Source organism: Elephantulus edwardii, unplaced genomic scaffold (genome assembly GCF_000299155.1).
Source record: "Elephantulus edwardii isolate Elephantulus edwardi_28Jun2011 unplaced genomic scaffold, EleEdw1.0 scaffold00032, whole genome shotgun sequence".
In the NCBI taxonomy this organism is placed as follows: domain Eukaryota; kingdom Metazoa; phylum Chordata; class Mammalia; order Macroscelidea; family Macroscelididae; genus Elephantulus; species Elephantulus edwardii.
In genome coordinates this window covers 17,481,064-17,493,820 of record NW_006399782.1, presented here as the reverse complement: position 1 = coordinate 17,493,820, position 12,757 = coordinate 17,481,064, and positions in this window count along the sequence as shown.

Here is a 12,757-nt window from a genome sequence, read left to right as displayed (position 1 = left end):
GGACGGCCAACAGATATGTCTTGGACAGGGTGCAGCTAGAGTGTTTTTTGGAGGTAAGAATAAGAAGGCTTTGCCTCACATACTTTGGGCATGTTGCTAGGAGGGGCTTTTTCTTAGAAAGGGACATGATGATGAGAAGGGTTGTTTTTATGTGCCATCGAGTTGCTGCGACTCATAGCGACCCTATGTGCAAGAGCCCTAACCGCAGTTCTATCCTGTGTCAACCTAGCCATCTCAAACACATTCATTCCCACCACTCCACTCACAGAATCGATCCATCTCATCAAGGGTCTTCCTCTCCTGCGTTGTCCCTCCACTCTCCCAAATATAATATCCCTCTCCAAGAACCAGTCCCTCCTTCAACATGCCCAAAGTATGTCAGATGAAGCTTCAGAATCCTTGACTCCAGGGAACATTCTGGCTTCACCCTCTCCAGGACAAACGTAGCAGTCCATGGTATATTCAATAGAGTCGTAAAAGGAGAGGAAGACTCTCAACCAGGTGGACTGATATGGTGACTGCTGCTAGACTGATGCATTGACTGCTGCTGGATTGATGTTGTGACTGCAGCAGTGGGCTCTTCTGTGTCAGTACGTGTGAAGATGGTACAGAACATAACATGGTTCAAATCTTTTGCTCAAAGGGTTACTATGAGTCTTACTTTACTCCATGGCATCTAACAACAATTACTACAAGTACATTTAAAAGTATCTCTACAGCTGATTGTTAGACATTTTCTTTTGATTCTTGTGTCATTACTCTTACATGTATGTCTGTGTGTCTGTCTGTCTATCTATCTATCTATCTATCTATCTATCTATCTATCTATCTATCTGTCTAATACTTTATATATGTTTATTCACATACTTCATTGGGAATACTTTGGGTGTGTTTTCAAGAGAGACAAGTCTTTGGTAAAGAACACCATGCTTGACAAACAGAGACTATGTGAAGTGGTAGATGGCCTTTAAGAAAATGGATTGACAGTAACTTCAACAATAGGCTTAAGCAGGGTGGAGATTGTAATCATGGAACAGGAAGGATTAGTCACGGTTTTGATCTATTGTCCATAAAGTCAATATGAGTTGGAATCAGAAATACTGATAGATATTATATATGTGTGTGTGTGTGTATGTATATATGCATATATGTATGTATATATGCATGTATATATGTATATGTGTGTGTGGTGTATGTGTGTGTGTATAAATCTGGAAATGTACTGGAGTGTCATCTATGAGTTGGTTTTGAGTAAATGTCATACAACAACAACCAACAGACAGACAGATAGATATCCATATGTATATATATGGATATGTGTGTGTCTGCGTGTGCGTGTGTACATATAGGTGTGTGTGTATTTGTATATATGATATGGAGCTCTGGTGGTCTAGTGGCAAGAAGCTGCATTGCATTCCCAAAGGCACATAGTTCGAGACCACCTGAGCCTCTGTGGGAGAAGGATGGGCAATCTCTTCCTGTATGATTAACTGCCTCTTAAAACCCACTAGAGGGTCAGCTATGGGTCCATTCTGACTTGACGGTACACAACAACAATATGTGTTATATATGTATCCATCTCTGCCTATCTATCTTTTATCTATCATTGTAGTTTGGCGTTGAGTCAGAACCAACTCATAGCTGACACTCCAGCAGGTCTTCAAAGGCAGTTAATCGCTCCAGAGGAGATTGCCCACACTTCTTCTATGGAATAGCTGTTGGATTCCAACTGAATGTCTTGGTGGTCTACTGGTAAGAAGCTGCACTGCAATTCCAAAGCCAAGTGGATCTAATCCACTAGCTTCTCTACTGTAGAAGGATGGCTAACTTCCTGTCATGTGATTAACTACTCTAAAAATCCACTAAAGGGTCAACTATGGATCATTTCTGACTAGATGGCACACAGCAACTATACACACACACACACACAAATATGTATATGTATGTATATATGCATGTATCTATATGTATATATGTATGTATATAATGTTATCAACTCCACTCATTATTATCAAGTAAGAACTCACTCATAACTGACCATCTACTGGGTTTTCAAGCTTTTAACACAGGAAGAGAGCGTCCTTTTGTTACCAGAGTATTGGTGAGTGAGAACTGGGTTAGCAGCACAACTCCTAACAGACAAGTATGCGATCATAACATGCAAATTTGTACTTATGGGACAAAATAATGGAGAAAATGCAATTAGCCTAATACCTGTCATATACTTCCTCATTTTCCTGCTATTAGGTTTTTCATTTTTATAAAACAAATCATACACATACATACATGTACACACATGGTTTATCTTACTAACATTTTGTAGCGTGAGATCTTGTCTTGGTTTGATTATTTTCACTTAACAGTGTGTCTAGGAGACTTGTCTGTTCATCTGTCTTTGAGATCTGTCTTATTTTTGTAACATCTGTTCAGTAGTCAATTTTCTGCCTCTTCCTACATGCATCTTGTTTCATACATACATATTTGTGAAGTTGTGTGATTATTTCATAAAGAATGTTGTAGAATTTTTTAAAATTAAAGATGACGTATCTTTTAATTTTTGTTAAACATGCCTAATTTAAAAATGATTGCACCAATCATATTTTCACCCACAGTAAATATATAAGTTCTATCTCTCTGCATAACTATTCTGATTGTCTTGAAGTATATATTGAATAATTAACAAAATCATGATTTTTCTTTGTCTTCTAAAAGTGTGTCTTGAACAATTAACAAAAATAATGATTTTTCTTTGTGGAATTTACAGCATAGTTTAAAATAAAGCAAAATCTTCAGAGAAAAGATCTATTACATTGCATGTTTGAACTACACAAAGTCTGCAGGTTTCTGTGCTATTAAAGTACATCACACTTTGAGATTTTAGAACTCCAAATGACTTTTATCTTCCTCTATTTTAATAGGTCTATTTCATGTTTCAATTCCTTAAATATATATACTGAATCCAACATTTTACACCAAAGTAAGTACTACTGTTCAGTGTTGCCCTAATCTTTTATCTTTCAATTTTTAGACATGCAGAAAGAAAGGATTCAGGTAGATTTATTTCATTAACTTCTTTGCTGGACTAAGGTATCTTTTCTGATGGAATGGAAAAACTTTCCTAGTTCATATTCTACCATCTTCAGGAACTATTCTGACTGGGAGCAGTTGCCATTATGTGAATAAGTCATGCATGATCACTGAGTATATTATCAGCCCCTTGTGTAACATTTTTACCAATGATGAAATGTTATTGTTGTCAGTGTCAGACATTTAGTCTTTATCAGTCTCCTTCCTGACAGCTCTCGTTATTCAGGCTGATTTGGGACAATTTCAAGGTGAGTACTTTCAATGCAAGGTCAAATGGACAAAAATTTCGTTCCTATCTACTACTCAACCATTTCCTTTTCCTTTCATCATGACTCACTTATCAAGTCTTCCTTCTATAGGACTGCAATGGAAAAAATGCACTGGTAACTTCATTTCTTTGGATTAGTGGAACTCTCTTTAATGGGTATGACACAGAATAAACTATTTTTCAATTATTTATCCCTAAAGATTTTAATTACAGTTCTTAAATATTAACAAGTACGCATTCCTAGTCAACAAAATCCTTGGAAACAAAAATGTCATGCAATAAATAAAGCAGTGTATGTGGGCCTTAAAGCTAGAAGACTTCTTTCATATTTCAACTGTATAAATTTTGTCCAACTCCTTGATTTCTCTGGATCAGTACTTGATTTCTAAAAATGGGTCAAATGCTACCTGATTTACAGAACTGTGTGAGAAATAAAATTCATAAAGTGTATACAAATGCACTTCTTGTTATATAACTCACTTCAGGAGCCCAATAAATATTTATTTCTTCCTCTTTGTCATTGTCATGCCCGGTGACAATTACTGTCCTCAGTGTTTACATTGTTATTTTGAACAACCTAAAAAACTTGCATTAGGATAGAATACAAACTTAAAATCCAAGACACAAAATCCAAGACATAACTTGGAGTTTTATGAAAATTGAAAGTCTAATTCTTAGACTTAACTCCTCAGTGTAATCCCTCCCTTTTCTCATAACTCAACATATTTTGAGTATCTGATTCTGAATCATAATTCTTTTGTGGATTACTCGATAATTGTGTGGGGTAGGGCTTGCAGAGCTCAGAGGGCTGGCTAAGACCCCTATAAGAGTGTTCCAGAATCTCACCTCTCTGCATTTAGACAGATATGATGTGCATTGTAAGTATTGGAATGAATATGACAATCCTTACTGTCATGTAAGAATGATAGAATTGATTGTGTTCAGAAGGACAGTATCAAATCCAATAGGAATAGCTCCTCCATGGTAAACTATCCTTCAAGGGAAAATCCAGAGCCAAAGAAAATAATATTTTATTTTCACCCACAGTAAATACGTTCCATAATTTCCATTAATTACAAAAAACCCACAAATGTAATAAACCTGAGAAATACTCTAAGTTGTGTTACCTGTTAGAATCCTATAGCCAATACAATCCTATATGCGCGTGTGCACACATGTGTGTGTCTGTGTGCGTGTGCATGTGTATTCTTGTTGAATTCTCATTGGACTCTATTCATAGCTGACTCTCTAGCTATGTTTGAATTATACATTATTCAGGGTAAATATCTATTCCTTTGCAATAATGATAAAGAAAATTCAATTTCTAATATAGGCAGTAGTCAGAACAGAGCAGGGTAACACTGCATGGTTCAAAATTGGGAAGGGTGTGCGCCAGGGATACATCCTGTCTCCATACCTTTTCAACATGTATGCAGAGCAGATTATCCGAGAGGCTGGGCTCTATGAGGAGAATTGTGGCATCCGGATTGGTGGAAGATCTATTAACAATCTGCGTTATGTAGATGACACAACCCTGCTTGCTGAAACTGAGGAGGACCTCATGCACTTGCTGCAAAGGGTCAGGGACTGCAGCCTTCAGTATGGACTAAGGCTCAATGTCAAGAAGACAAAGATTCTCACCACTGGACCAATTGGCAGCGTAAGGATGGATGGTGAAGAGATTGAGATTGTTCACAGCTTCAGTTTGCTCGGCTCCACAATCAACACTCTTGGCACCAGGAGTCAGGAAATCAAAAAGCGTATCACGATGGGAAAGTCTGCTGTTAGGGACCTCTCTAAAGTACTCAGGAGCAACAGTGTCTCTCTGGAGACTAAGGTGCACCTGACACAGGCCATGGTCTTTGCAATCACTTGTTATGCATCAGAGAGTTGGACAATGACTAGGGAGGACAGAAAGAGAGTGGGTGCTTTTGAGCTGTGGTGCTGGAGAAGAGTACTGAATGTACCATGAACTGCTAGGAAAACAAACAGCTTTGTCCCGGAAAGGGTTAAACTGGGTGGCTCCTTGGAGGCAAGGATTCTGAGGCTCGGTTTAACATACTTTGGACATGTTGTGAGGAGAGACAGGTCCTTGGAGAGGGACATCATGCTTGGGAGGGTGGAGGGACAGCGCAGGAGGGGATGGCGCAGGATAGAGCAGGGCTTAGGGCTGTTGTGCACAGGGTCGCTATGAGTCACAAACGACTCGACGGCACATAACAACAACAACAACAATATATTCCTATATTACCATGCTTATTACACTTACACATTCAAATTTATCACTCTGTAAGTTGTGAATTCCCTTTAGGCTCTTCATTCTTTATTCCCGAGGGGAATAACAGTAATCATTTTGATTTGAAAGTAACTTTTTCAGTTATTGGAGAGACAGGAAGAGAAAGAAAAAGACAACACATGTATGTTTAAATATAGATTATTTGGAATAGATTATTAAAAATAGATTATTAGTTGGAGATCTACTAATCAATAACTTCTCAAGAATCCAATTCCACTACAATTTAATTGATTTTTTTACCCACAGATTCTACATGACAAAGTTTAAAAATATAGGTAAATAGCCATATGGTTAAAAAAAATCCATAACACTTCTTTTTTTTCTATTTTCTTAAAGTGTTTTAGAATAATAGTTAACGGAAAGTTGACCAACACAAATAGCAACAAAAATAGAGGCTACAGTAAATAAAAAAGAATAAAAACCAATGTAGTTGAGAAACTTTTGCTAAATGAAAATGTTTTCTTAAAATATCTTGCAAAATTGTTTAGGACGGTGTGAGCCCTTGGTTATGAATTGACCTAATAGAACAGTTGGAAAAGAGATGTTAAAACTTGTTCTGGTCATATCTGATAAGAAATTCTGATATCTAGAATTTATAAAATACTCAAGTACCACAACAAGATAAAGGTAGACAACTCAATTGAAAAATGGGTGCAGGATATGAATGGACACTTCACCTAAGAAGAGATTCAGATGACAAACACACACATGAAGAAATGTTCAAAATCCCTAGCCCTAATAGAGATGCAAATCAAAACAACTATGAGATATCATCTCACCCCACTAAGAATGGCAAAATTTAACAGAACAGCAAACAACATATGCTGGCGAGGATGCAGAGAAACTGGAACCCTTTTGCACTGTTGGTGGGAGTGTAAAATGGTGCAATCACTATGGAAAGAAATATGGCACTTTCTCAATAAGTTGCAAATAGAAATACCATTTGACCTAGCAATTCCACTTCTGGGAATATACCCCAAAGAAACTAGAACTGCCACCCAAGGAGATATATGCTCAGTCATGTTCATTGTGGTTTTGTTTACAACAGCAAAAAGTTGTAAACAACCCAAGTGCCCATCAACAGACAAGTGGGTAGAGAAGCTCTGGTATATTCACACAATGGATTACTATGCTGCATTGAAAAACAAGGAACTCATGAAATATTGTACAAAATGGGTGATTCAGGAGGACATTATGCTGAGTGAAGTACCTTAGTCACAAAAGGACAAATATTGCATATTGCCACTGTTGTAAAGCGAGACTGACATTGGAGTTGGGGGGAAACTAAGAGGGGAGTACTGCTTAGGAGGATCGTGTGATTAAGTATTATTATCATGATAAGACTCCAGAATTAAATCTGCATAGTGGAGTGGACTGAGTGGGATGGGGGGGTGTTTGTATAACAATGAAAGAATCTTTTTTTTTTTTACTTGTCAAAGGGAAAAGCAAACTGGGGTGAGGGGTTGGCGGGGAGGAAAGTGTGCAACAATGAATGAATGGAAATAAAAAACAATAAAATTATAAAACCAACTTGTTCTTCTTGTCAATTTCTGGAAAATCTCAATGAATATTACTTACTGTAAGGTCAACAGATTCACAAGATGTAGGATAAAAAAAAATTCCAATAGTTTATTCACTGTTTTTTCACTCAGACATCAATTCATTTAAAATATCCACTATGCTAAAGCTGCCATAATAAAACCCAGAAATGTTAACATCATATGGACACATATCTCATCTTTACACTCATATATTCTTGTTGGGAAGTCACAACTTACAGAGTGAAGAATTTCAATGTGTAAGTGTCATAACAAACATGATAATATAGGAAAATATATTTTTGGTTTTCATTATTTGTGTAAAAATAGATAGATACTCACCCAGGCTAATGTATAATCAAACTAGAGTTAATAAGACTGAGCCATGGAAACAACCTTTAAAGTGTGTCTATGCACAATAGCAAGAGAACTAGGTGATGAGGGGACCAAGATTTTGCCAACATCAATACTCAGTATGAGAATTGGAACACTCAATTACTTTATAAGTTCTCCCTGGGAAAACTAGTTAAGGCTACAATTTGTTTCAGGTGCAAATTACTAAACATATTTTAATTACATGAGAAAATGGCATCCATATTCATGGCCAATAAGTTGTAAGTAAATGGATGATATAATGTAACGTTTGCATGCCATAAGTCTAGGTTATGACAATTTCTTCCTATTTAAACAGCAAATATAAACTGAAAAAATGATGAAAAACTCAACCCTATTGAGACATTTCACAGCATTTTCTTTTAAGTTTCTGTTCTCTTTTGGTTATTATAATGTTTTCTCTAATGCCACTTGTTCAAACAATCCTCCAAGCAGATATTAGCCTTAACTAAAGCTTCTTGTCTCACAAAAGAGTGTGCTTGATAATCTTGAGAATAGAACAAATATCATTTTTCAAAATATTTTGATGACTCACTGTTTTGATATAAGAAACCAGAAATTTAAAAAAAAAATGTCACTCTCAAGAGGAATGAAGAGACTAAGGAAATTACAGATGGCCTATATTTCATTCAGCCCATTTTATCAGTGAAAACAAAATGGTTTTATACAAAATGTTTACTGTATAATGTGAAATATTAATAGACACTTGGGAGCTTCAATTCATGTGTTTACAGGACTGATATTCAATGTGAGTAACGGCACAGTCCCACTACTTAAAATACTGAGATACTTTCATATAAGTGGGTAAATAAATGCTGTTCAACTGTAGTCCAGAGCCCTGGCAGCAAAGTCCATACCAGGTTGTATCACTAATGCAAAGGCCACACCTCACACCCCTTTGGCAGTTTGAATTCACCAGCGGCTCCATGGAAGAAAGATGGGCCATTTCCAGTAAACCCAATGGAGAGTCAGATACTAATAATTCTGTTAGCAATGAGTCTGAGGTGTTGTTGTTTTGTTTATTTGTTTGTTTTACCCATGATCCTTAGTGCCCAGGAACCCTAAGGCTCAACATTCTGTGGGACATGCTAGTATCTGTTAGTTTCTCCATTCAGGATTCAGTCAGTTGCGTGTGAGAAGGTCTAGCTTCTGAGAAGTCTCAAATCCCAGTGAGTAAATGTTCCTTGAAGGAATTAAAGAAATAGGAATCTAAAAAAGCCAAAAAAAAAAGGAAAACAAGAAATAAAGAGAACCTCTTGAGGCAAGAGTCATGCTCCTGTTACCGGAGGGAAACTGACTGAGAAGCACAGAATTACACCTGTAAGTGTGTTTCCTACTGGACTGCAGTGGTAGCCTTGTGTGTGAGAACTTCCTTTCACCATCTTTGTTGAATATACCCTTAATATGGTGGAATATTTTATCTACATTAAATTCCTCATTAAGTGAACCATTAAATGATTGGTGTTCATGGACATTTACAAAAATGATTTTAATAACCCTTGAGTCAATTTTATAGAAAAAAAATACACTATACCTGACATTTGCTTTAAAAACATATCCACTTATTTCAGTACTGTAATTATTATCAAAGTTTTCATTTTGAGATAAGGACCCGTGGCAGAAACATTTAAAAGCTCATGCAGTCATTTCAGTCCAAAAAGCCTAGCAGTGGATCTTGGTCCTACTGTTACACTGCACATCATTTCTTCTCTGCACAGAAAGGTCAAACTCCTTCTTTGCAAATACATCTTTCCAATAAAAGGTGTTTGTGATTGAGTAAAAATGTTAACTAAATCTTAAAAATACCAGGTATCATGCCAAGAGCTAGAATATATTAGGTGAGTAGAAGCTGAAAGATGACTAAACATCACAGACCATAAAATTGATACTAGTGGAAGTACTCTAATTATGGAGAGCACAATTGCCCAGTGACTATTACTTTAATAGAAATGTCACTGAAAGAGCTTGATAGGGTGTCCTACATCAAATCGCCACGCAGACAAGCATGTTATTTATCATTATCACCACTTAAAATAGTATCTTGTACTGACTTTGATAGTACATGTACTAAAATTGGAACAATAAAGAGAAGATTAGCATGGCCCCTTCACAAGGATGACACACAAATTTGTGGAGTGTTTCATATTAAAACAAACAAAAAAAACTAGCAACATATCTCATCTGAGCTGATTCACTAGGTATCTACAAAAATCAACTAATCTAGAAACAAATAGAGCAATTTAATGAAAAATTTGAGCCAGGGCATGTATTGAACAGTAAGGAGATTTATAATATATGCAGTTTAATATACTTAGAAGCTATTTAAAATAAAAATAAAACTATTTGAAATTAAAATCTGTTGGATTTACACATTCATTTCTATTGTCACACTGTAATTATCAAATACCATTGAGTGGATAGCAGATTCTAACTCATGTCAAGTATTTCAGAGTGAAACTGATCTGCAGGATTTTCATGACTGGGCCCTTTGGGAAGCAGACTACAAAGCTGTGTACTTCCAAGGGGCTTACAGTAAGTCCAAACCATCAAATTTTGATTATTAGCTGTGATTATACTCAAGCTAGCGATTCAAGTTGTCAACTAATATCAATCTCATCACTATACACACACACACATACAGAAAAAAAGAGTTTCAAATTGTATAAAAATACAAAAATAGTTCTATCTGGATTTGACACCAGATACATAATTACACATATACGCATCAGTAAGCACATAATGATAACAAAAGGAAACAGGAAAAATATTTGCATCTTTGTAAAGCAGAGTTTATCTTTATCCTTATTTTCACTTCTATAACTTAAAACTCAGACTTATGTTTCCATTGTCTTGTTATGTATGGTTAAGTAAGCTTATTAATACAAAGTCAGAGGTGAGGGGTCAAAAGACATATTTTATTGTGTTATATGTGACATCCACTTCCTAATCAACATGCCTCTGGAAACTCTCTGAACTTTGATAAATGAGGAGTTATAGAAAGGCTTCAGGGCTTCAGGCCTTTTGTTCATAGGGTCACTAGGAGGTCGTGTTTGACTGGACAGCAATCAACAAACAAACATATGTAACTAAGTCCTTCATTCACTTTCCTTAAGCCAGTACAGACCTCAGAACCATTAGTCTCACATGGAATTCTAAGACATGTGGAATGACTGAGGTGACTTTTTGTGAGCTTTCTATATTATCTAATTTCTTCGCTTTCTCTGATAATCAGTATTTCCCCAACATCACCCACCCACAAAACACAAATCAAGAAATGAATGAAAAAAAATAAAGCATCTTGTTTTACAAACGCTTCTCCTTTTGACTGGAAAACTATTCTAACATGTGATAAACAGTGGAAAGACAAAGCTACCACTTTCGAAAAAGCTTTTCAGGAGATTACCATGTAAAAAGTCACCTTGGATTCTGTGTTATATCTGTCTGATAGCATGTTCTCACTCTATCGAATTAGAATCATAAGATATTCAAATAGCCTGAATTGTCATCCCTGTTTTCCCCAGAAAATTGTTAACTGGCCCAGGAAAGCAGGCAGTGGGGAATCAAGGTTACTTCTCTCTCCATCATAATTTACCAGGAATCTCGACTCTTTCCACCACGTGTCTAAAGGTCCTCATTTATTTCCATTAGAGAACATTCTCTTAAATATAAATCTCATCAAAATGCAGCAAGAATGTAGATAACTAAAATTTGTAGCTTGGTGCTGTTGAGTTGACTCCAAGTCAGTAATTCTATGGCAAAGTTTCATTGTTCATACTTTGGATATCTAGCCAGGCAAGGCTACTCCTAGGAAAGGGACATCATGCTGGCAAAGATGGAGGGTCAGTGAAGGAGACGAAGACCTTCAATCTGAAGGATCAACACAGAGACTTCAGCAATGGGCTCTAGTGTCAGAGATGATGAAGATGGCACAGGGTAGGGCAGGGTTCAGGTTGGCTATTCCTAGGATTACTTACTATAAGTTTTACTCAATGAGACCTAACAGCAAAAATAACTACCATAGAAAGGGAGCTCCGGTGGCCTAGTGTTAAGAAGCTGTGCTGCAATTTCAAAGGTACAAGCTTCAAGTCTATCCAATGCTTGGCAGAAGGATGAGCAATCTCCTCCTATGGGATTAACAACCTTTGAAAACCTGCTAGAAGGTCAGCTATGGGTTAGTTCCTACTCAACAACAAACAATATTATGTTCAATAGGATGAATCACCAAAATTGCTAGCACTTACATAGCATTCACTTCATACCAGGCACTGCTTTTAAGTCCTTTACATAAAGTTACTCTTTTATTTGTCATAACCACCCACTAGGATGGGTATTATAATATATTACCAATTTTACTTGAGTAATTTGGTCATAAACTACTAAATGGCTTAATTGAGATTCAGTCCAAGCATTCTAGACCTAGTTTTGCCCCCTGTGATTTTTTTTGGAGGGAGCTTGTAAGGGCCCACTTCATCCTGAGAATTCAGATGCAGTTTGAACAAGCTCATTGATGGTTCTCTTCCTGGGTTGTGGTTGATGTCACAAGTAAAGGAATTCTATCAAAGCCCAACATTAGTTTTCAGATAATTGCTGGTTTCTGTGAATCATAACTTCACTCTGATTAATACAGAGAAAAATATATCAAATATTATAATCTTTAAGAATTCAGCAATCAAATTTTTTAGTATCTTTACCAAATGTTAATAAAAATCTTCGCAGGGAAGTGTATTACAAGAATAAACTCACTAACCCAACATATATACACATAAATGTTGACACATACATGTTGTTGTTATTTACTGTTGTCATGTGCCATCAAATTGCCTATGACTGATAATGAGCCTATGTACAAAGCTCTGAACCCTGCTCTATTCTGAGAAAATTTTATCATCTGTGACAGAGCTAACCCCAATACTCCAGTCACTAAAACTCACTTAGAGTCTTCATCGTTTGCTGTTACATTGTTAGGAGTTAGGTGTCCTCAAATCAACTACCACCCACAGCGGCTCTCTGAATAATGAATCTCAACCCTGTTCTGTCCTCCACCATCCCCATTCTCTCTATTATGCTTGACCTCATGGTTATACTCGGTATGTAAACTTGAATAATAGTTGTTTTGGTAGCTCTTCCCTATATGTGTTATGCAGATGACACAACCCTGCTTGCTGAAACTGAGGA